The sequence below is a fragment of the Neophocaena asiaeorientalis genome, unplaced genomic scaffold (assembly GCF_003031525.2).
Source record: "Neophocaena asiaeorientalis asiaeorientalis breed wild unplaced genomic scaffold, Neophocaena_asiaeorientalis_V1.1 scaffold210, whole genome shotgun sequence".
Taxonomy (NCBI): Eukaryota; Metazoa; Chordata; class Mammalia; order Artiodactyla; family Phocoenidae; genus Neophocaena; species Neophocaena asiaeorientalis.
Window position 1 is genome coordinate 1,133,870 of NW_020172282.1, and position 21,669 is coordinate 1,155,538.

General features: G+C 38.4%; 1 pseudogene; it reads right to left on the bottom strand.

Moving 5' to 3' along the window:
- Window positions 1-19,775: 19,775 nt before the first annotated feature.
- On the bottom strand, window positions 19,776-20,963 carry LOC112412689 (transcription factor IIIA pseudogene; annotated as a pseudogene).
- Between the last annotated feature and the right edge of the window lie 706 nt (window positions 20,964-21,669).

Genomic DNA, 21,669 nt, shown 5'->3' on the forward strand with positions numbered 1-21,669 from the left:
TATTCTTATTAAGAAATACACACTAAAGTTTTTAGGGGTAAAGCACCATGATACATGCAACTTTCTCTAAAATGGCTCAGAAATATTACATATACTATATGTTTTATATATATGTGTGTGTGTTTTGTGCATTTTCTATGTGGTTGTGGGGGGAGGGGAGAGACAGACAGACAGACAGCCAGAGGAGGCAAACAGCAATGCGAGTGAGACCAAATGTTAACATAGCTATATCTGCGAAAGTGGTACATGGGTGTCCTATGTACTATTCCTTTTCCCCCCCCTTTTTTTTCAGTTTTATAGAGAATAATAAAATAAAATAATAGATATACCTATGTGCTATTCTTATTCTTGCAACTTTTTTATAAATTGAAATTATTTCCAATTTAAAAGTAATTTACGTATAAAGAAATATCTTAGAAATTGTGAAATAAGACAAATCAAATTATATCACTCCCATTTCAGAACCCTTGAAGAGCTTCCCAGCGCCCTGAGAACACAAGTCAAGGTGCTCTCCCTAACACCTGCGTGATGCATGCCTGGCTACACGCCCTGCCCAATCTCCGCCTCTCCTGCCCCAACCCAGCACCAGACATACTCATCTTCTCTCTTCCATTCTGAACTCTTTCCGGTTTCGAGGCTTTTCACATTTAGGCGGCTGCTGTTTATACTGATCCAGAATCCCTTTCCCCTCGAGGTAAACCCCACCCACCCACCATCAGTCCACAGGGTTCAGAGGGATCAACACTGCCTACACCCTGAACTCCAGGTGGGCTGTGAGCCGCTGAGGGTGCCCCTGAGAATGACGCCAATACACGGAAAGCAAAGGTGCCAGGTAAAAGCAGGACCAAATACTGGCTGCATCGTTTGAGGCTTTGACTCCAGCCTGTCCTGAAATGAGATCTACCCCTGGACTTTCTGCTCACACAGCCAAAAACTCCCTTCTGCTTGCACTAGTTTCAGTGTCAGTTCCTGGATGTGCTGTTCCCTTTGCCCAGAATGCCCTTCCCTTCTCTCTCTGTAAGACTGGCTCCTTTCCCCCCTCGGTCTCAGTTTAGATGTCACCTCCTCTGAGACGCCTTTCCTGAATATCCTACTTAAAGGTCTCCCATTTCAGATCTGTTTTTCCATTTCTTAGCCCTCTGGTTTTTTGTTTTTGTTTTGTTTTGCCTCATCACACTTAACACAACTTGCATCATTTCACTTATTTGTATGTTTACTTCCTTCCAAAATTGTCCCCCATTTGAGTAAAGGCAGGGGATAAGGTGGTCTCAGGCTCCATTGCACCCACGGAGCCTGGGATGTTGCCTTATCATAGTAGCCACCCACTGTTTATTAAATAAATGCATACTTCTTTTTTCCTAGTTGCACTAATTCTTGAATACTGAATAATCTGTGTCACTTAAGAGAGGAAAAACCATGAATTGGCACTTGATTTTTAGGCCTAGAAACCATTTTACTATATTAAAAACTCCTCAAGGAGTGTTTTATTGCATTTTCATTTTCTGCTTACCCCAAATATCTTGCATGGGCCCTTACCCATAGCATGTGTACAATTATGTGATTTTTTGCTCCCAATTATAATGCCAATTAAGTAAGCAAAGGAGCCAGGCAGTACTGAACTGACAATGATACACCCAAAACTGTAATTCTTCCTTTCAGAAGCTACTGTAAGACTCCAATGGGACCAGGTAGACATTGGGGGAAGAAAATTTTCCAGGGTAGTGGATTAGAGCACTGTAAATATTTATTGAATGAATCATAAGTCTCTGTAGCTAAACAAATTCCAGAAAGGAAGAGACAGAGAAAGACAGATGAAGACAGAGAGATAGAGAACTCTAAAACCCTCAGTCACTGGGACAGATGAGTAGAACTTAATGACCACACCATAAGCTCTGACGTCAGTTCTGCTTCCGACATGATGTTTCCAGGTCCCATGAGTAAACTTTCAATAATCTATGAAAACATTACTTAGCTCCCGTCTCCTCTTCCTTCCACTCTCCTCCAGCTCATAATGAGGCTGGCCACGGATCTGGGTAGGAGAAAGAGGATCAAGTGCTATCGTGCTGGGGCTACGAGATCTAAGTCAGGACATAAAATGTGGATCCCCCTACGTCTTGGTCAAGTCATGTAATCTACCAAGAGTCTGTTTCCTCTCATCCATAAAGAATGCATAAGAACACCCACTGGATGTAACTCACAAGCTGTTTCTATATGTTGAATAATATACTAGTAAAATACTTCATAAATTATATAAATATTATCAAAATTCAGTTACTAAACATAATCTATTTTTATGATTATTGATACAAATCTCCACTCAGAGTTTTAGAGTTCCACAAAGATGAAATCTCTATAATGATTTAGTTCTTTATGGGCACCTAAGAGCTGTTGAAAAAAAAACTATGATCCAACTACTTGTGATAAAAGCACTTTCAGAAAAGAGTTTCTGGTATTCCCTAAACCTAAAGAAAACCTTCAGCTGCATTATTTGTTTCTTTCTGATAGTAATAATAGTATATAATAACAATGTCAACTAGTAATCCTAGTGAATCTTTTGTTTTGCTACTAGGTTTTAAGCTTCTACAGCCTTGCCTTCAAGTTACATAAGAGATCCAATGTCTCCTTATTATGAAAAATTAGGTCCTTAGTGCCTTGCTAAGAGCCCTAGGCCATTTTCTACCCATGTTCCAAGGGTCTGAAATAGCATTTTCTAGGCACAAAGGAGAATCCTTCTTGAAGATAAACCCTTCTAAATGCTCTTGTGTTACCCCACCTTGGGTCACATCTGAGTATCCAGGCCATAGAAGACATCTGATTAAAAGTGGCATTAAAGATGAAGCCTAGAATTATTTTCATAAAATTTCATGGTTATCCAAAAGCTGTAAAAAATTTGTTTTAACTGTAAAAATTTTTCTCTAGTCTCTTAGTTAGCTGTTCTCTCTTGATCATAGGAAACAAAAGCCTCATACAATTTCATTCATTTATACACTCATTTGTTCATGTATTTATTCAACCATTCATCATACATTTATTGATATTACAGACAATGTTTAAGCTTTGGGAATATAAAATTGAACAAGAAACAGCCTTTGTGAAGTATATATTCATACAGACATATCAACAAACAATTGTAATGTTATCAGGGCTTTCATAAAAATATGTACCAAGAGATAAGGAAGCTCAGAAGAAAAAGTGGCATTTTTTTTTTCTGCAGGAGTTGGAAGAGATTTCACAAAGTGATGAAATAAGGCAGGTATTCACAAAGATTAGAAGATAGGGAGCAAATAGGGAGAAAATCATTAATTATGAATTAAACAGCTAAATGAGTTGATATATAGAAAGGATCTAGACCACTGGTTGGTACAGTAAGTGCCACTGAGACGACAGCTAATGTTAGTGTTAGCATCACCATCGTCATTGCCTAAACAACAGGAACCATCAGGGTGCTCACCAGCTCTGGTCTTTCTTAGTTGTGATTTTCTGTGCTGACATCACTCTCACCTTCAACAGGTTCAAGTTCCAAAGGTTCTATTTAATAAAAATCCAGAAACACCAAGGTAAAGCACGAATACTAACCACCTAGCCTACTCCAGTCTGGCACGCGTTTTTTTATCCAGCTAAAAACAATGCACCGTAAACACAAACTTTGTAATAAGGGAAGGGAATGGATAGAGATTAAGGTCAAAACTCTATATTTAATTTATAAACAAAGGCATTGGAGAATAGAGGGGAAAGGTAAGGGGCTCACTTTTCTTAGAACAAAGTCAATGTGCTTAAGAGTGTCATCGTAGGACATTGAATGGCACTAGCAACGGAATGTGAGATACTGGCTGTTGATTAGTCAGTATAGGGTAAGCTCTGCTGCAAAATCAACAAGGATGATCTCTCAGTGGGTTAACACACAGCAAGTCTGCCATGAGTCTAGAGGCTCTTCGGGACCGCTCCCTTCAAAGTGCTTTTTGGGGACCCAGTCTAATTCCCCCTTATAGCTATGCCATCTGGAACACAGGGCTTCCAGGTCACCACAATAGGGAAGAGAGAACCGGAGAGTGACACGCCTGTTAATAAATGCTTTGACAGAAGTGACCCACATCAATTCTGCTTCTACTCACAACTCATTCACCATAACTAGCCACATGACCTTATTTAACTATGTGAGTATTAGAGAATTTGTGGGAGTATGTGGGTATTTGGAGAATGGAGTTTCTGCACAATTTTGGCTCAGCTATATTATAATTTAATTTTTATTTTTCGCAGAGGTAGAGATTGGGGAGAATGCTTTTGCTGTTTTTTTCCCTTATGAATAGTTTTCTACTAGTTAGATTCACTTTTCTCAGTAGACTGAAAAATCATAGATTTTTTTTTAATTGTACTCCCTAGGACTTAGTACCACTGCTGACAATAATAGGTGTTGAATAAATAAATAGATAGATAGATTCTTTAGATAAAGCCAGTATAGATTATTCATGTTGTTGCCAAAACTGTATCCAGAAGTCAGCTACCACAACTTTATTCTGGTGATTAAACTGATTTTATTAGTAGTAATGTAGTTAATTCATTTAATTATTTGAGGAATTACCTGCGGGAACAGTAATCAAATTGACTCAATTCTTTCATTGTTTACAAAAACAAGCCAGTACTACAAGTCTCTCCAGTATACATTCAACTACCTAACCCATCACTTGCCATTTTATCCACATAAGGGTTTTCCTTTCTCTTTCTTAGTGTCTCATTAAAGCTTCCTTCTGCCCTCAAGATGTTTTATAAGGAAAAAAGAAATAAAGCTTACATTATTTCTTCCATATATTACTATCTTGGTTTATTGTTTTCTGCTTGTATAAAATTTTAATTCATATTAAAGGAAAATATTTAATCCAGCTGTTCTTAAGAGAAAAATAGCATTCTTCCACTTCAAATATTTTCCACATCAAAATATTCCTTACATATTTTAGTTGTTGTTTAATTTCTTATTTCTCCAGTGGAGAAAAGCTTGAAAGCCACTGTTCTTCGTATCTTCGCCTTCTCTATTTTACAGACCTTGTAAGTGATGTCATTGCATTCACCTATGCCTTTACAACCTTTAATCAGCATCTTAGTTGTCAAAGAAAAACGACCCTTCCCTTAATTCTAACAAAGAAATATGGGGCCTGGCCAAGCACAGCACCAGGCAAATATTTATTCAAATATGTTCGAGTTCTAATACTCCAAACTCTCCATAAATGATAACCAACCAGAGATTCTGAAAAATCACGATTGATGTAAATGAAGTCCATTCATTATTCTTATCCCTAATTCATCAAATTATATGCCCAGATTGGTCACCATCATCTCCATAAAAATGACAATTGATTTGAAGTCCTAATGGAAATACACATATCTATTTCAAAATTCCCTGAAAGCATTTCTCTTAGAAACATAGTCAATAAATGCTGTTGGTGAACAGCTCCCTTCAATAAAATCAGTATGTTGCAATTAATTCAGGTCTTGAATTCCTCTACCCAACAGTAATAGTGAAATCTTGATAACTCATAATGCTTGGGTAGTCTCCACAGCCAGGATCCTCTAGACCAACAGTCATCAAATAGGCTATCAGAATAGACTAGCATACAATGACCAAGCATGAGGTATGCTGTAGTGTGTTTGCTGAAAACAATAAAGTATCAACATTTTAAAATTATTTTCATTTTTTAAATGTGATACTGGTGAACTCAAGCATGTCCTTATTATGTCTTTCTCATTCACTTACTTTGAATATATGAGAACTGTGTATAACTGCAGTTTATCCTGAATAGCAGTCCACAGTTTAACACAATGCCAGTAAATGTTAATAATTGTAGCAATTATACACTATGGTGTGTGAAAAAAAATACTGAGAATTTCTTCAATATCTGGGTATTTCCAAGACATTCACATCCTTGACATTCACATATTTCACATATGTGAATGTCAAGGATATTACAACAGAGAAAAGGCTGGGAATTACTGTTCTGGGTAAGCCTTGGTGAATATTCCTGAAACTCATTTTCTGCTACATTTGGTCTAAAGCAAATATAATTTTTCTCTTGGCTATAATTCTGTGGTATAAAGTTTCCATATTCAGACACTTAATTCACATCTAAAATATCAAGTTGATAACTTGGTAGTGTTTCTCCTCTACTGAAACCATTTTTTTAAAATAATTTAAGTTATTTCACTAAAGTACATCCCACTCACCCCCTTGAAACTAAGTAACTCTGTGCTCTCTACCAGCAGCTCAAATATTTGCATCCACTTCAAAGAGCAAACAGTAAAAGAGACAGTATTTCAGTTCAAATATATCAGTTGAATGACTTTAAGAAATATTATCCCAAATGCTCATTTATGACTGTTATGTCATCAAATTGAAACCACAGAGGCATTGTGAAAATAACTGACATACACAACACTTTTTTATGATTATGACACCATTATGCAGAAGTTCTAGGAATTCAAAGAGTTTGTCTTTTTAAAAAAAAATCTCACAATGATATTCCCTAAGCCAGCAATAAATTCTCAAAGACAGCTAATATTATGCAAGATCCCTTAGCAAACTCCTGTAACTGACAAATATAGTTTGGCCATATATTTAAAATACTGTCCTCCGTTTGTTCATAGCAACATACTTCCAGTCCATGGGTCTGAGAAAATGGATAATTTAATATGAAATATATGACCTGCAACTCATGTGCATTTCTCTAAAGAGTCCCAAACTGCTTTCAAACAATGAGTCTGTGTGTGAAAAAACCATTTAAGCAATTTTAAACTGTCCTAAAGCAAAAAAGACTCTAGTTGTAAATAACTATTTTATAGATAGTGTTTAAATAAAAGTCAGTTGAATAAAAAAAGAAATCCCATCACATCTGAAACTACTTATATCGCCTATTCAATAAACAAAAACACATAAACCAATGTAAAATTTATTTGAGTTGAAATAAAGAATATTTCCAAGGAAGAGTATTCATCCAGAGTGAATATTTATAGAAAAGCTCTTTTCCTCAAAAAATATATGTGTTTATAATGCCAAACTTGGCCAGAATCCTTAAGTTTAAGGTTATTTCATGAAAATTTTCTAACAAATTTGCTTGGGACTAAAATATTGGCTTATAAAAAAATGCCCAAGGATTATTTAAAAAATCACTTTAGAAAAGCCAGTAAAGATGTTAAGTGAAAAATTTACCCCAAATCCTTTTCCTCTGACAAAATATATTCTTAAATCATCTTTGTGAGTTTCCAACATATTTTCACAGTAGAAAACTGTTTTTATTTTTCTGCCCAAAACATTCATAAATTATAACAACTTATTTCTGTTTTATGACCATTCAAACTTAAATAGAATTAATCACATTCAAAAGCGGACAAATGGGCTTCCCTGGTGGTGCAGTGGTTGAGAGTCTGCCTGCCGATGCAGGGGACACGGGTTCGTGCCCCGGTCCGGGAAGATCCCACATGCCGCGGAGTGGCTGGGCCCGTGAGCCATGGCCGCTGAGCCTGCGCGTCCGGAGCCTGTGCTCCGCAACGGGAGAGGACACAACAGTGAGAGGCCCGTGTACCGCAAAAAAAACCCAAAACAAAACCAAACCAAAAAAAAGGCAACATAGAATAGAATAGATATTTTTATGTTAATTTTGGCAAGAATTTTATCTAGTTTTTATATCTGGGCCTTTGCACCACCTGGAATCCCCCTCCCAGCCAGCTGTTTCCAGGGAGGTTGTAACAGTCAAGTTCTCTTTTTTTTTTAATTTATTTATTTGATTGCATCGGGTCTTAGTTGCAGCATGCAGGACCTTTCGTTGCGGAACAAAAGGCAACATAGAATAGAATAGATATTTTGATGTTAATTTTGGCAAGAATTTTATCTAGTTTTTATATCTGGGCCTTTGCACCACCTGGAATCCCCCTCCCAGCCAGCTGTTTCCAGGGAGGTTGTAACAGTCAAGTTCTCTTTTTTTTTTAATTTATTTATTTGATTGCATCGGGTCTTAGTTGCAGCATGCAGGACCTTTCGTTGCGGCGCACGGGCTACAGAGCGCACGGGTTAACTGTGGCACATGAGCTTAGTTGCCCCATGGCATGTGGGATCTTAATCCCCCCACCAGGGATCGAACCTGTGTCCCCTGCATTGGAAGGCATATTCTTAACCACTGGACCACCAGGGAAGTCCAGCCAAGTTCTCTTATCCATATAACCTCCAGGATTTGGTGTGAAGCTCCTTATGCCAATCTCACTGCAGTACTCATCATGATGAAACATAATTTCCTCTTCACTTGTCAATATATAACACTAGCTGAAAGGTTCTTGATGTCAGTGACCACATAGTATTATGTTGTTATTATGTATTTTATGCTGCTGTCACCTAAAATGTGCCCAATAAATAATTGTCAATTACTGCTAAATAGATGACTCCCAAAATACAAAGTAAGGACTGGTGCTTGAAAATCATATAAACAATTTGTTTTAGCATCAGGAACACATACTTTTCCCTTGAAAATATAGTTCTGCCACCACACATCCAATTTGGATGCTGGACTAAAGGCTTGGGGAAAACAATATTATTTTGAGACCATTCTACCCTTTTAAACAAGCTATATAATAGTTCTCATAAAATCTGCTTATAAACCCCCAATTTCTATGTTGCCTTAGTTGAAAATAGTCACAACCTAAAATTATGGTGCCTGTTCTTCCACTGTAAATAACATTTTGTTTTTCAGCCTGAGTTCCTCTCAGTGGCTATTCTAAAACTCTGTCATTCTTCTTGAGTTCTCTGCTAATGCCCACATCATCTTCAGGAGATAACCTCAACTCCTTGAATTTAACCTTCTTCAACTCTTCCCATCCCCATCATTCCCTCAAATTTTCTTCATGTGATTACTCCCTTATCTCCTTTCCTCCAGTCAAAGTTGAAAAGACATCCCACCTCCTGTACTTGTTTCTGGATATAAGGTCAATATACAAAAGTCAATTACTTTCTTATATACCAACAATGAATAAGTGGAATTTGAAATTAAAAACATATCTCCACTTATATTAACACCCCCAAAAATGAAATATGAAATAGATACAAATTTAACAAAATATGTACAAGATCCATATGAGGAAAACTACAAAACTCTGATGAACAAAATCAAGGAATAACTAAATGAATGGAGCGATATTCCATGTTCATGGATAGGAAGGCTAAATATTGTCAAGGTGTCAGTTCTTCCCATTTCAATCTATAGATTCAAGGCAAGGCCAATCAAAATCCCAGCAAGTTATTTTGTGGATATAGACAAACTGATTCTAAAGTTTATATGGAGAGACAAGAGAATCAGAATAGACAACACAATACTGAAGAACAGAACAAAGTTAGAGGCTCAACACTACTCAACTTCAAGACTTAGTATAGGGCTTCCCTGGTGATACAGTGGTTAAGAATCCACCTGCCAATGCAGAGGACATGGGTTTGAGCCCTTGTCTAGGAAGATCTCACATGCCACGGGGCAACTAAGCCTGTGCACCACAGCTATTGAGCCTGCACTCTAGACCCCGGGAGTCACAACTACTGAGCCTGTGTGCCACAACTACTGAAGCCAGGGTACCTAGAGCCCATGCTCTGCAACAGGAGAAGCCACCACAATGAGAAGCCTGCACACCACAGCAAAGAGTAGCCCCTGCTCGCCACAGCTAGAGAAAGCCTGCAGGCAGCAATGAAGACCCAACACAGCCAAAAATAAATTAAATTAAATTAAATTAATTTTTAAAAAAACATTTAAAAAAAAAGACTTAGTATAAAGCTCCAGTAATCAAGACAATGTGGTATTTGTGAAAGAATAGACAAACAGATCAACACAAGAGAATTGAAAGCCCAGAAATAGGACCACGTAGAGTCAACTGATCTTTGACAAAGTAGTAAAAGCAATATAGTGGAGAACAGATAGTTTTTTCAACAAATTGGACTGGAACAACTGGATATCCACATACCAAAAAAAAAAAAAAAATAAGACTCGACACAGTTCTTATATCATTTTCACAAAAATTAATTATAAATATATCATAGGCAAAATGCAAATGTAAAGCACAAGACCATAAAACTCCTAGAAGATAACATAGGAGAAAACCTAGATGACTTTAGGTATTGTGATGACTTTTTTAGATATAATACCAAAGGCACAATCCATAAAAGAAATAATAAGCTGAATTTCATTAAAATTAAAAACTGCTCTGTGAAAGACAGAGTCAAGAGAATGAAAAGACAAACCATAGACTGCGAGAAAATATTTGCAAAAGATGCATCTAATAAAGGACTGTTATCTAAAATATGCAAAGAAGTCTTAAAATTCAACAGAAAGCAACCCAAGAACCCAATTAAAAAATGAAGCAAAGACTTAGACACTTCACCAAAGAATGTGTACAGGTGAAAAATAAGCATGAAAAGATGCTCCACATCATATGCCATCAGAGAAATGTAAATTTAAATGACAATGAGATGCCACTACACACCTATTGGAATGGACAAAATCTGGAACTCTGACAACATCAAATCCTGAAGAGTATATGGAGCAACAGGAATGCTCATTCATTGCTGGTGGGAATGCAAAATGATACAGCCATTTTGGAAGATGGTTTGGTGGTTTCTTACAAAACTGAACATACTCTTACCATACGATCCAGCAGTTGCACTCCTTGGTATTTACTCAAAGAGTTGAAAACGTATGTCCACACAAAAGCCTGCACACAGATGTTTACAGCAGCTTTATTCATAATTGCCAAAACTTGGAAGCAAACAAGATGTCCTTCAGTAAACAAACTGGTACATTCAGACAAAGGATATTATTCAGTGCTAAAATGAAACGAGTTATCAGACCATGAAAAGACATGAAGAAAACTTAAATGCGTATTAGTAAGTGAAAGAAGCCAATCTGAAAAAGGCTACATACATATTGCATGATTCCCACTATACAACATTCTGGAAAAGGCAAACCTCTGGAGACAGTAAAAAGATCAGTGGTTGCCAGGGATTTTGTGGAGCAGAGAGGAGGAAGAAGGATAGATCAGTGGTTGCCAGGGATTTTGTGAGCAGCGAAAATACTCTGTATGGTACTATATGTACAATACTCTGTAGGATACTATAATGATGGATACTTGTCATTAGACATTTGTCCAAACCCATAGAATATATAACACAAAGAGTGAGCCCTAATGTAAACTATGGACTTTGAGTGATCATGATGTGTAGATATAGGTCCATCAGCTGTAACAACGTGCACTCCTTGAGCCTATAACACCCCCCTGGTGGGGGATGTTGATACTGGGAAAGGCTATGCATGCATGCATGGGGGCGGGGTAATCCCTGTACCTTCTTCTTAATTTTCCTGTGAGCCTAAAACTGCTCTTAAAAAAATTGTTTTTATCCTACTCATTTCTTTCCTTCCTTTTACAAGAAAACTCAGAGTGTCAATACTTCTGTGTTCGATTTCTCTTCTCGAATCCACTCTTACTGCTCTTGTCAAGGTCACCAGGGACTTGGACTTGCTGAATCCAATGATCAATTCTCAGTCCTCCCTTTACCCCCCACCCCTCCCAGGGTCTGGCACAGCTGGTGACTCCCGCTTCTCTGACACTTTTGTTCCCTTGGCTTCACATCACTCTTTCCTGGTTTTCCTTCTCCCTTTCTGGCTGCTCCATCAGTCTGCTTTGCAGGTTCCTGTTCCTTTTTCTAACCTCTAAACACTGGAGTGCCCCAGGGCTCTGTCCTTTGCCCTCTTTGTTCTACCTCACTTCTCTGGGGATTTCATGAAGTCTCAGTCAGTCTTGGCTTTAAACCCCATCTATATGCTGATTTAATCCCCAAATTCACAGATCTAGTTAGGACCATAAAAAATTTTTTTTATTTTTTTAAATAAGAAGGGGGACTCATAAAGGTTTTTATTTACAAGCATGAAGATAAAAGGTAGCTTAACGTTCATAAAGTCCAAACCCTACAATCTATAGCCAAGGACAGGGAGATCCAGAGGGAGTAAGAGACTTGTCCAAGGTGAGAAAAGATTCCAACATTAGGAAAATTTTCCAAGAAAAAGCATTGCTCTCATTTTTCCAAGGGGGAAAAAAAAGCATATGTGTAAAAGCATGTGTTCAAGAACAGGCAAACAAGTCCGGTTTGACATCATTTTGCATAGACATATATAGATTAAGTAACTTTCTGAATATTTTGTGCCAAAAATAGATTTAGCTGGAAATGTCCAGGTAACTGGAAACTTGTAAATTTTTTTTTCTTCAGTCATCTAAATGATTGCCCTAATTCTCTGCTTCACTTTAATACATGGACACCACTATACAGTACAAATTTAAAATGCTACACCTTTTAGATAGACACCTCCATCTTTAGAAACTATTAATATTTATACTTCAATATTAAGTCTCTGGAGCCTAATCAGGTGGCAGATGGGGGAGGGGGCAGAAAGGAACATATTTGAATGTAACAGACCCACCAGCAAACTAAACCTAGAAAACCTTCTGTAAAATTTGTGACTTGACTCTGAAGGGCAATTCTGACCTGCAGAGCTAATAGCTTGCAGGCAGCTCACTTGCCTGTTCTTATTATCTTAACACATCGGGAAATTTCCCCAAATTGCCATACAGGTCATTTATTCATTCTGTCACATTTGCCAAGAAATAGCATGCCTATAAAAAGAGCAAGAGAAAATATCGTCCATCTCCTATCCATCACCTCCCCAAACATCCAGAATAGATTATATTCTCTTATTTTTCATGTCATTTAATAACAGTACTGGTGCATTTTAAACAGTAAAGAGCAGCATTCAACCATCTCTGGGATGGTGGGGCTACTTTGCTTCTGACATCCTGTCAGTGTATTTTAATAAAAAAGGTGATAAATGTTTAGTGTCTTTTCATCTGAAAGTGAATGCCTTGAGGGCTTTAATTCACGTTCATTTTATTCCTGAAACATTTCAAGCCTACGGACCAGAATAGAACAGAGACTCCTGTATCCCTACTACCAAGATTAAGCATGTTAACTTCTTACATATTCGCTTCAGCTTCTGTATCTATCCATCGATGTACCTCAGCCACTCACTCTTATTTCCTCTTCTTCCACAGAAGTAGACACCATTGCAAGGTCTATGTGTATCATCCCCATGAATGAGGAGAAAAAGAAGAAAATAGAAGAGAAGGAGCTGGAAGAGGGAGAACAGGAGGGAAGGAGGAGATAGTGCAAAAAGAAGAGGAGGAGGTATTTTAATATTTTTCAGATGTATTACAATGAGCATATATAACTTTTGCAATAGGAAAAAAATCATTGTAAAAGTAGAAATTAAAACTACAACACTGTCTTATTTCAAGAAGTAAAGGTGGAAAATATTCTGGAAAGATTGTATTCTATCACAGTTTGGAAAAGGATGTGTGGACAGACCTGGTTTGTTCTACCTGGGCAGGGCATGTACAGAGGCAGGGCTACTCCCGCCATCCCTGAATGTGTGTCATTCCTCCATTGGTGGTGGCTGGGACCAGCACTCCCCTCCATCCTCTCATCATCCAGGTGAGTGAACTCCTGGCGTCGCTCTGCTATGAAGCACACCGTCTACATCGATACTACATTGCTAAAATTCATTACAGGCCACTGTTCCTTCGATTAGGAAAATAGGGCAGTGTTGGCAACCATGGTGAGAGTAGTTTTTTAAAATTAGTGGGGAGGAAAGATAGTCTTGTCAACAAATGGTGTTGGAAAAATCAGACAATCACAGGAAAAAGAGTAAAAAGGACCTTGGCCTAAACTTCACACCTTATAAAAACTTAAAATAACTCATGGATCTAAATATGAAATGCAAAACCTAGAACTCTGATAAAAACGTAAGAGGAAAACTTCATGATGTGGAATCTTCTAGAAGGAGAGTTCTTAGGCATGACACCAAAGACATCATCCCTAAGAGAATAAAATCCATAAATTGGACTTTCAAAATTAAAACATTTGCTCTGATGAAAAGATAAGCCACAAATCATGTACCTCACAGTGGACTTGTATTCAGAATGTGTAAAGGACTCTCTAAACTCAGCAGTAAACAAACAATCCAGTTAGAAAATAGACAAAAGATGAAGGGATATTTTGCCAGGCATATATAAATGGCAAGTAAGGACATGAAAAAATCCTCAGTATCTTTAGCCATTAGGGAAGTGCAAATTAAAGCTACAGGGAGATACCTCTACACACCTATTAGAATGGCTAAAATTTTAAAAATACTTATAATACCGGCTATTTTTGTTACTTCTTGTGAGGCAAACTATTTCATTTATTTATTTATTTATTTGTTTGTTTATTTATTTATTTTGGCTGCGTTCAGTCTTCATGGCTGTGCGTGGGCTTTCTCTAGTTGTGGTGGGTAAGGGCTTCTCTTGTTGAAGAGCACGGGCTCTAGGTGCATGGGCTTCAGTAGCTGTGGCACGTGGGCTCAGTAGTTGTGGCTCGCGGGCTTTAGAGTGCAGGCTCAGTAGTTGCGGCGCACGGGCTTAGTTGCTCTATGGCATGTGGGATCTTCCCGGACCAGGGCTCGAACCCACGTCCCTTGCATTGGCAGGCGGATTCTTAATTACTGCACCACCAGGGTGAGTCAAATTATTTCAAAATACAAAGTTATTTTATAAAAAGTGGTCAGATTGCAGGGTTGATCAGGCAAACGGAGGTGAGGAAGTGGAGTCAGTGAGTGAACATCATTATGGAAAAGTATCTGACCAGCTATCTCCATGGAACATGGCCCTGCAGAATGGAACATTGGCAGGCAAACACAGAGGTAGAAAAGCAGCAGACCGAACAGCAGAGCAGAGTCTTCAAGAACATGAACCCCAACTTCTTCAGGCTGACACAGACTCAAAAGCTTAAAAGCTCTATGGTCTTAGGAAACAAATCTGTGCCTCAGTTTCCTCATCTGAAAACAGGAAAAACCATAGCATCCATTTTGAGGGATCATTTTGAGAATTAAATGGAAAACATTACACATATAACATAAGCGTTCAGTCCACCTTAACTTTTTGATTATTATAATTCACCTAAATTTTGCCTAAAATTGGCAATTCTCAAACTATCTTAATTCATTTATTTTCTCTTCTCCTACCCCTTATTGTCAAAAACCTTCTCTTGCTACGTTTCAATCCCTGTTCCCACCTGCCTTCTCTGTGAAGACTGCTATTCTATACAATTTGTGCTTTTTAATGATTTTGATTTTTTCATTCTAAATTTAAGTATTTTTAACTTTTTCAAATGTAATGATCTAAAATGGATCTTTTGGGACTTCCCTGGTGGTCCAGTGGTTAGGACTTTGCCTTCAACTGCAAGGGGTGCAGGTTCGATCCCTGGTTGGGGAGCTAAGATCCCACATGACTCGTGGCCACAAAATCAAAATATAGAACAGAAGCAATATTGTAACAAATTCATTAAAGACTTTAAAAAATGGTCCAGATTTTTAAAATCTTAAAAAATAAAGTAAAATGGATCTTTTAAAAATAAGTGCAATTTAAAAAAGAATTGTAGGGCTTGCCTGGTGGCACAGTGGTTGAGAGTCCGCCTGCCGATGCAGGGGACACGGGTTCGTGCCCCGGTCCGGGAAGATCCCACATGCCGCGGAACGGCTGGGCCCGTGAGCCATGGCTGCTGAGCCTGCGCGTCCGGAGCCTGTGCTCCGCAACGGGAGAGGCCACAACAGTGAGAGGCCCGCGTACCGCAAAAATAAATAAATAAATAAGAATTTTATTTTATTTTTATTTTTTTAACATCTTTATTGGAGTATAATTGGAGTATAATTTACAATGGTGTGTTAGTTTCTGCTGCATAACAAAGTGAATCACTTATACATATACCTAACCCCATATCTCCTCCCTCTTGAGTCTCCCTCCCACCCTCCGTATCCCACCCCTCTAGGGGGACAAAAAGCACCAAGCTCTTCTCCCTGTGCTATGTGGCTGCTTCCCACTAGCTATCTATTTTACATTGGTAGTGTATATATGTCCATGCCACTCTCTCACTTCATCCCAGCTTACCCTTCCCTCTCCCCGTGTCCTCAAGTCCATTCACTATGTCTGTGTCTTTACTCCTCTCCTGCCCCTAGGTTCTTCAGAACCTTTTTTTTTTTTTTAGATTCCATATTTTGTGTTAGCATATGGTATTTGTTTTTCTCTTTCTGACTTACTTCACTCTGTATGACAGACTCTAGGTCCATCCACCTCACTACAGATAACTCAATTTCATTTCATATTATGGCTGAGTAAAATTCCATTGTATATATGTGCCACATCTTCTTTATCCATTCATCTGTTGATGGGCACTTAGGTTGCTTCCATGTCCTGGCTATTGTAAATAGAGCTGCAGTGAACAATTTGGTACATGACTCTTTTTTAATTATGGTTTTCTCAGGGTATATGCCCCGTAGTGTGGCTGCTGTGTCATCTGGTAGTTCTATTTTTAGTTTTTTGAGGAATTTCCATACTGTTCTCCATAGTGGCTGTACCAATTTACATTCTCACCAACACTGCAAGAGGGTTCCCTTTTCTCCACACCCTCTACAGCATTTATTGTTTGTAGATTTTTGGATAATGGCCATTCTGACAGGGGTGAGGTGATACCTCACTGTACTTTTGATTTGCATTTCTCTGATGATTAGTGAAGTTGAGCATCCTTCCCTGTGTTTCTTGGTAATCTGTATATCTTCTTTGGAGAAGCATCTATTTAGGTCTTTTGCCCATTTTTGGATTGGGTTGCTTGTCTTTTTGATATTGAGCTGCATGATCTGCTGGTATATTTTGGAGATTAGTCCTTTGTCAGTTGCTTCGTTTGCAAATATTTTCTCCCATTCTGAGGGTTGTCTTTTCACCTTGTTTATGGTTTCCTTTGCTGTGCAAAAGCTTTAAAGTTTCATTAGGTATCATTTGTTTATTTTTGTTTTTATTTCCATTTCTCTAGGAGGTGGGTCAAAAAGGATTTTGCTGTGACTTATGTCATAGGGTGTTCTGCCTATGTTTTCCTCTAAGAGTTTTATAGTGTCTGGCCTTAAATTTAGGTCTTGAATCCATTTTGAGTTTATTTTTGTGTATGGTGTTAGGGAGTGTTCTAATTTCATTCTTTTACATGTAGCTGTCCAGTTTTCCTAGCACCACTTATTGAAGAGGCTTTCTTTTCTCCATTGTATATTCTTGCCTCCTTTATCAAAGATAAGGTGACCATAGGTGCATGGGTTTATCTCTGGGCTTTCTATCCTGTTCCATTGATCTATATTTCTGTTTTTGTGCCAGTACCTTACTGTCTTGATTCCTGTAGCTTTGTAGTATAGTCTGAAGTAAGGGAGCCTGATTCCTTCAGCTCATTTTTCTTTCTCAAGACTGCTTTCACTATGTGGGGTCTTTTGTGTTTCCATACAAATTGTGAAATATTTTGTTCTAGTTCTGTTAAAAATGCCATTGGTAGTTTGATACGGATTGTATTGAATATGTAGATTGCTTTGGGTAGTATAGTCATTTTCACAATATTGATTCTTCCAATCCAAGAACATGGTATATATCTCCATTTGTTGGTATCATCTTTAATTTCTTTCATCAGTGTCTTATAGTTTTCTGCATACAGGTCTTTTGTCTCCTTAGGTAGGTTTATTCCTAGGTATTTTATTCTTTTTGTTGCAATGGTGAATGGGATTGTTTCCTTAATTTCTCTTTCTGATCTTTTGTTATTAGTGTATAGGAATGCAAGAGATTTCTGTGCATTAATTTTGTATCCTGCTACTTTACCAAATTCATTGATTAGCTCTAGTAGTTTTCTGGTAGCATCTTTAGGATTCTCTATCTGTAGTATCATGTCATCTGCAAACAGTGACAGTTTTACTTCTTTTCCGATTTGGATTCCTTTTACTTCTTTTTCTTCTCTGACTGCTGTAGCAAAAACTTCCAAAACTACGTTGAATAATAGTGGTGAGAGTGAGCAACCTTGTCTTGTTCCTGATCTTAGTGGAAATGGTTTCTCTTTTTCACCATTGAGAATGATGTTGGCTGTGGATTTGTCATATATGGCCTTTTTTATGTTGAGGTAAGCTCCCTCTATGCCTACGTTCTGGAGGCTTTTTATCATAAATCATTGTTGAATTTTGTCAAAAGCTATTTCTGCATCTATCGAGATGATCATATGGGTTTTTTCCTTCAATTTGTTAATATGGTTTATCACATTGATTGATTTGTGTATATTGAAGAATCCTTGCATTCCTGGGATAAACCCCACTTGATCATGCTGTATGATTCTTTTAATGTGCTTTGGGTTCTGTTTGCTAGTATTTTGTTGAGGATTTTTGCATCTATTTTCATCAGAGATATTGGCCTGTAGTTTTCTTTTTTTGTGGCATCTTCGTCTGGTTTTGGTATCAGCATGATGGTGGCCTTGTAGAATGAGTTTGGGAGTGTCCCTCCCTCTGCTATACTTTGGAAGAACTTGAAAACAATAGGTGTTTTCTCTTCTCTAAATATTTGATAGAATTCGCCTGTGAAGCCATCTGCTCCTGGGCTTTTGTTTGTTGGAAGATTTTAAATCACAGTTTCAATTTCAGTGCTTGTGATTGGTCTGTTTATATTTTCTATTTCTTCCTGGTTCAGTCTCAGAAGGTTGTGCTTTTCTAAAAATTTGTCCATTTCTTCCAGGTTGTCCATTTTATTGGCATATAGTTGCTTGTAGTAATCTCTCATGATCCTTTGTATTTCTGCAGTGTCAGTTGTTACTTCTCCTCTTTCATTTCTAATTCTATTGATTTGAGCCTTCTCCCTTTTTTCTTCATGAGTCTAGCTAATGGTTTATCAATTTTGTTTATCTTCTCAAAGAACCAGCTTTTAGTTTTATTGATCTTAGCTATTGTTTCCTTCATTTCTTTTTCATTTATTTCTGATCTGATCTTTATGATTTCTTTCCTTCTGCTAACTTTGGGGGTTTTTTGTTCTTCTTTCTCTAATTGCTTTAGGCATAGGTTTAGGTTGTTTATTTGAGATGTTTCTTGTTTCTTGAGGTAGGATTGTATTGCTGTAAACTTCCCTCTTAGAACTGCTTTTGCTGCATCCCATAGGTTTTGGGTCGTCGTGTTTTCATTGTCATTTGTTTCTAGGTATTTTTTGATTTCCTCTTTGACTTCTTCAGTGATCTCTTGGTTGTTTAGTACCATATTGTTTAGCCTCCATGTGTTTGTGTTTTTTATGTTTTTTTTTCTGTGTAACTGATTTCTAATCTCATATCATTGTGATCAGAAAAGATACTTGATATGATTTCAATTTTCTTAAATTAACCAAGGCTTGATTTTTGACCCAAGATGTGATCTATCCTGGAGAATGTTCCATGAGCACTTGAGAAGAAAGTGTGTTCTGTTGTTTTTGGATGAAATGTCCTATAAATATCAATTAAGTCCATCTTGTTTAATATATCATTTAAAGCTTGCGTTTCCTTATTTATTTTCATTTTGGATGATCTGTCCATTGGTGAAAGTGGGGTGTTAAAGTCCCCTACTACAATTGTGTTACTGTTGATTTCCCTTTTTATGGCTGTTAGCATTTGCCTTATGTATTGAGGTGTTCCTATGTTGGGTGCATAAATATTTACAATTGTTATATCTTCTTCTTGGATTTATCCCTTGATCATTACGTAGTTTCCTTTTTTGTCTCTTGTAATAGTCTTTATTTTGAAGTCTATTTTGTCTGATATGAGAATTGCTACTCTACTTTTTTTTTTTTTTCCCCAATGCTCTGCACCAGTGATGTTAATAAAAACGTGCTTCTGAGAGAAAATAACTGAGCTGGCTGGTCTGCAGTCCTTCAAACAAAACAGTCTGGTGTGTAGCTGAGGCCAGCGTCACCACGGCGTAGGGCACCTTGCTCTCAGTGCAGTTCAGCAACCCCCCATTTCTGGACAAAGACACACCCGGACCTGTTTCATTTTAGGAGGGGTGTACCCACTGAGCCGAGAGGCCAGACTCCATTTTTCACGAGATGGTCTCACTTTGAGCTTCATTTTCTTCTTTTCAGGGTCATGCACAACAGCTTGACTGCTGAGGCTCTGCTTCCTGGCAGATGTCTTGCCACAACCAGTGTGCTCACACACGAACGGGTGCTACTCCTTGTGGAACGAGAGGATGTGGCTCTGGAGGTTGAACACGGTGGTTTAGGTGCAGCCACAGCCTTCCATGGGGCACCGACACACATCCCTCTCTGGGGCATGAATTCTCATGTGCTGCTTCAGGAAATCCTTGCGTTTAAATATTTTCTGGCACACGTTACGTTATGTCCTCTTTATGGGTTTCTCTCACATGTTCCAGAAGCTCTGTCCATGTTTTTGCCACAAAAGAACGGTCTTTTTGACATATATAGCCCTCGTGGACCTTCCCATGTCACTTCAGACTGCTGGGGGAAGCAAAGTTTTTTCCACATCCTTTGTGGGTACACCTGAACAGCGGTTCATTGGTGTGCTGGCACTGATGGATTTTCAGCTGCTGATGCTTCTTAAAGGTCTTCTTACAACTGTAAAACTGCATACATATTGTTTTTGCTGGTTTTCATGTTTGCTTTCAAAATGTTTCTTCAAGTTTGATTTTGTGTTGAATTTTTGATCACAGCTGCTAGCTGTACAAAGGGCTTTTCTCCAGTGTGAACAGGGCGTGGCGGCTGGGGTCGTAGTCCCTGACGAAGGTCTTGGCACACCCTTCATGGTCACAAACAAACAGTCCCTCCCCCGTGTGCTTGCACAGGTGCGCGTCTAGTTTCCTGGCCTTGTTGTAATTGGCGCTGCAGTCGGGGAAGGAGCAGATGTACCTCTGAGGGGGCTCCGGGAGCTCCGGGGCTAGGCTCTCGCTGGCCACGAGGACCACGTCGGCAATGGTCAGGGATGACACTGCCTCAGCAACCGAGTCAGTCTGGCTCCAGGGTGCCTGGTGCCAGACACTCGGCCACATGCTGAGCCACATGCTGTGAACCAATGCTGACCATCTGCTCCAGGAGATCCTATGCATGACCCCACTGCACTTCCGGGAGTGCGGCCCTGGTGGAGTGGGGTGGGGCTGGAGTGCCCACTCCAGCTTTCTTTTGATTTCCATTTGCATGGAATATATTTTTCCATCCCCTCACTTTCAGTCTGTATGTGTCCCTAGGTCTGAAGTGGGTCTCTTGTAGACAGCATATGTATGGGTCTTGTTTGGTATCCATTCAGCCACTCTTTGTCTTTTGGTTGGAGCATTTAATCCATTTACATTTAAGGTAGTTATTGATATGTATGTTCCTATTACCATTTCTTAATTGTTTTGGGTTTGTTATTGTAATCTTTTCCTTCTCTTGTGTTTCCTGCCTGGAGAAGTTCCCTTAGCATTTGTTGTAGAGCTGGTTTGGTGGTGCTGAATTCTCTTTGCTTTTGCTTGTCTGTAAAGCTTTTGATTTCTCTGTCAAATCTGAATGAGACCCTTGACAGGTAGAGTAATCTTGGTTGTAGCTTTTTCCCTTTCATCACTTTAAATGTGTCCTGCCGCTACCTTCTGGCTTGCAGAGTTTCTGCTGAAAGATCAGCTGTTAACCTTATGGGGATTCCCTTGTATGTTAATTGTTGCTTTTTGCTTGCTGCTTTTAACATTTTTTCTTTGTATTTAATTTTTTTTTTTTTTTTTTTTT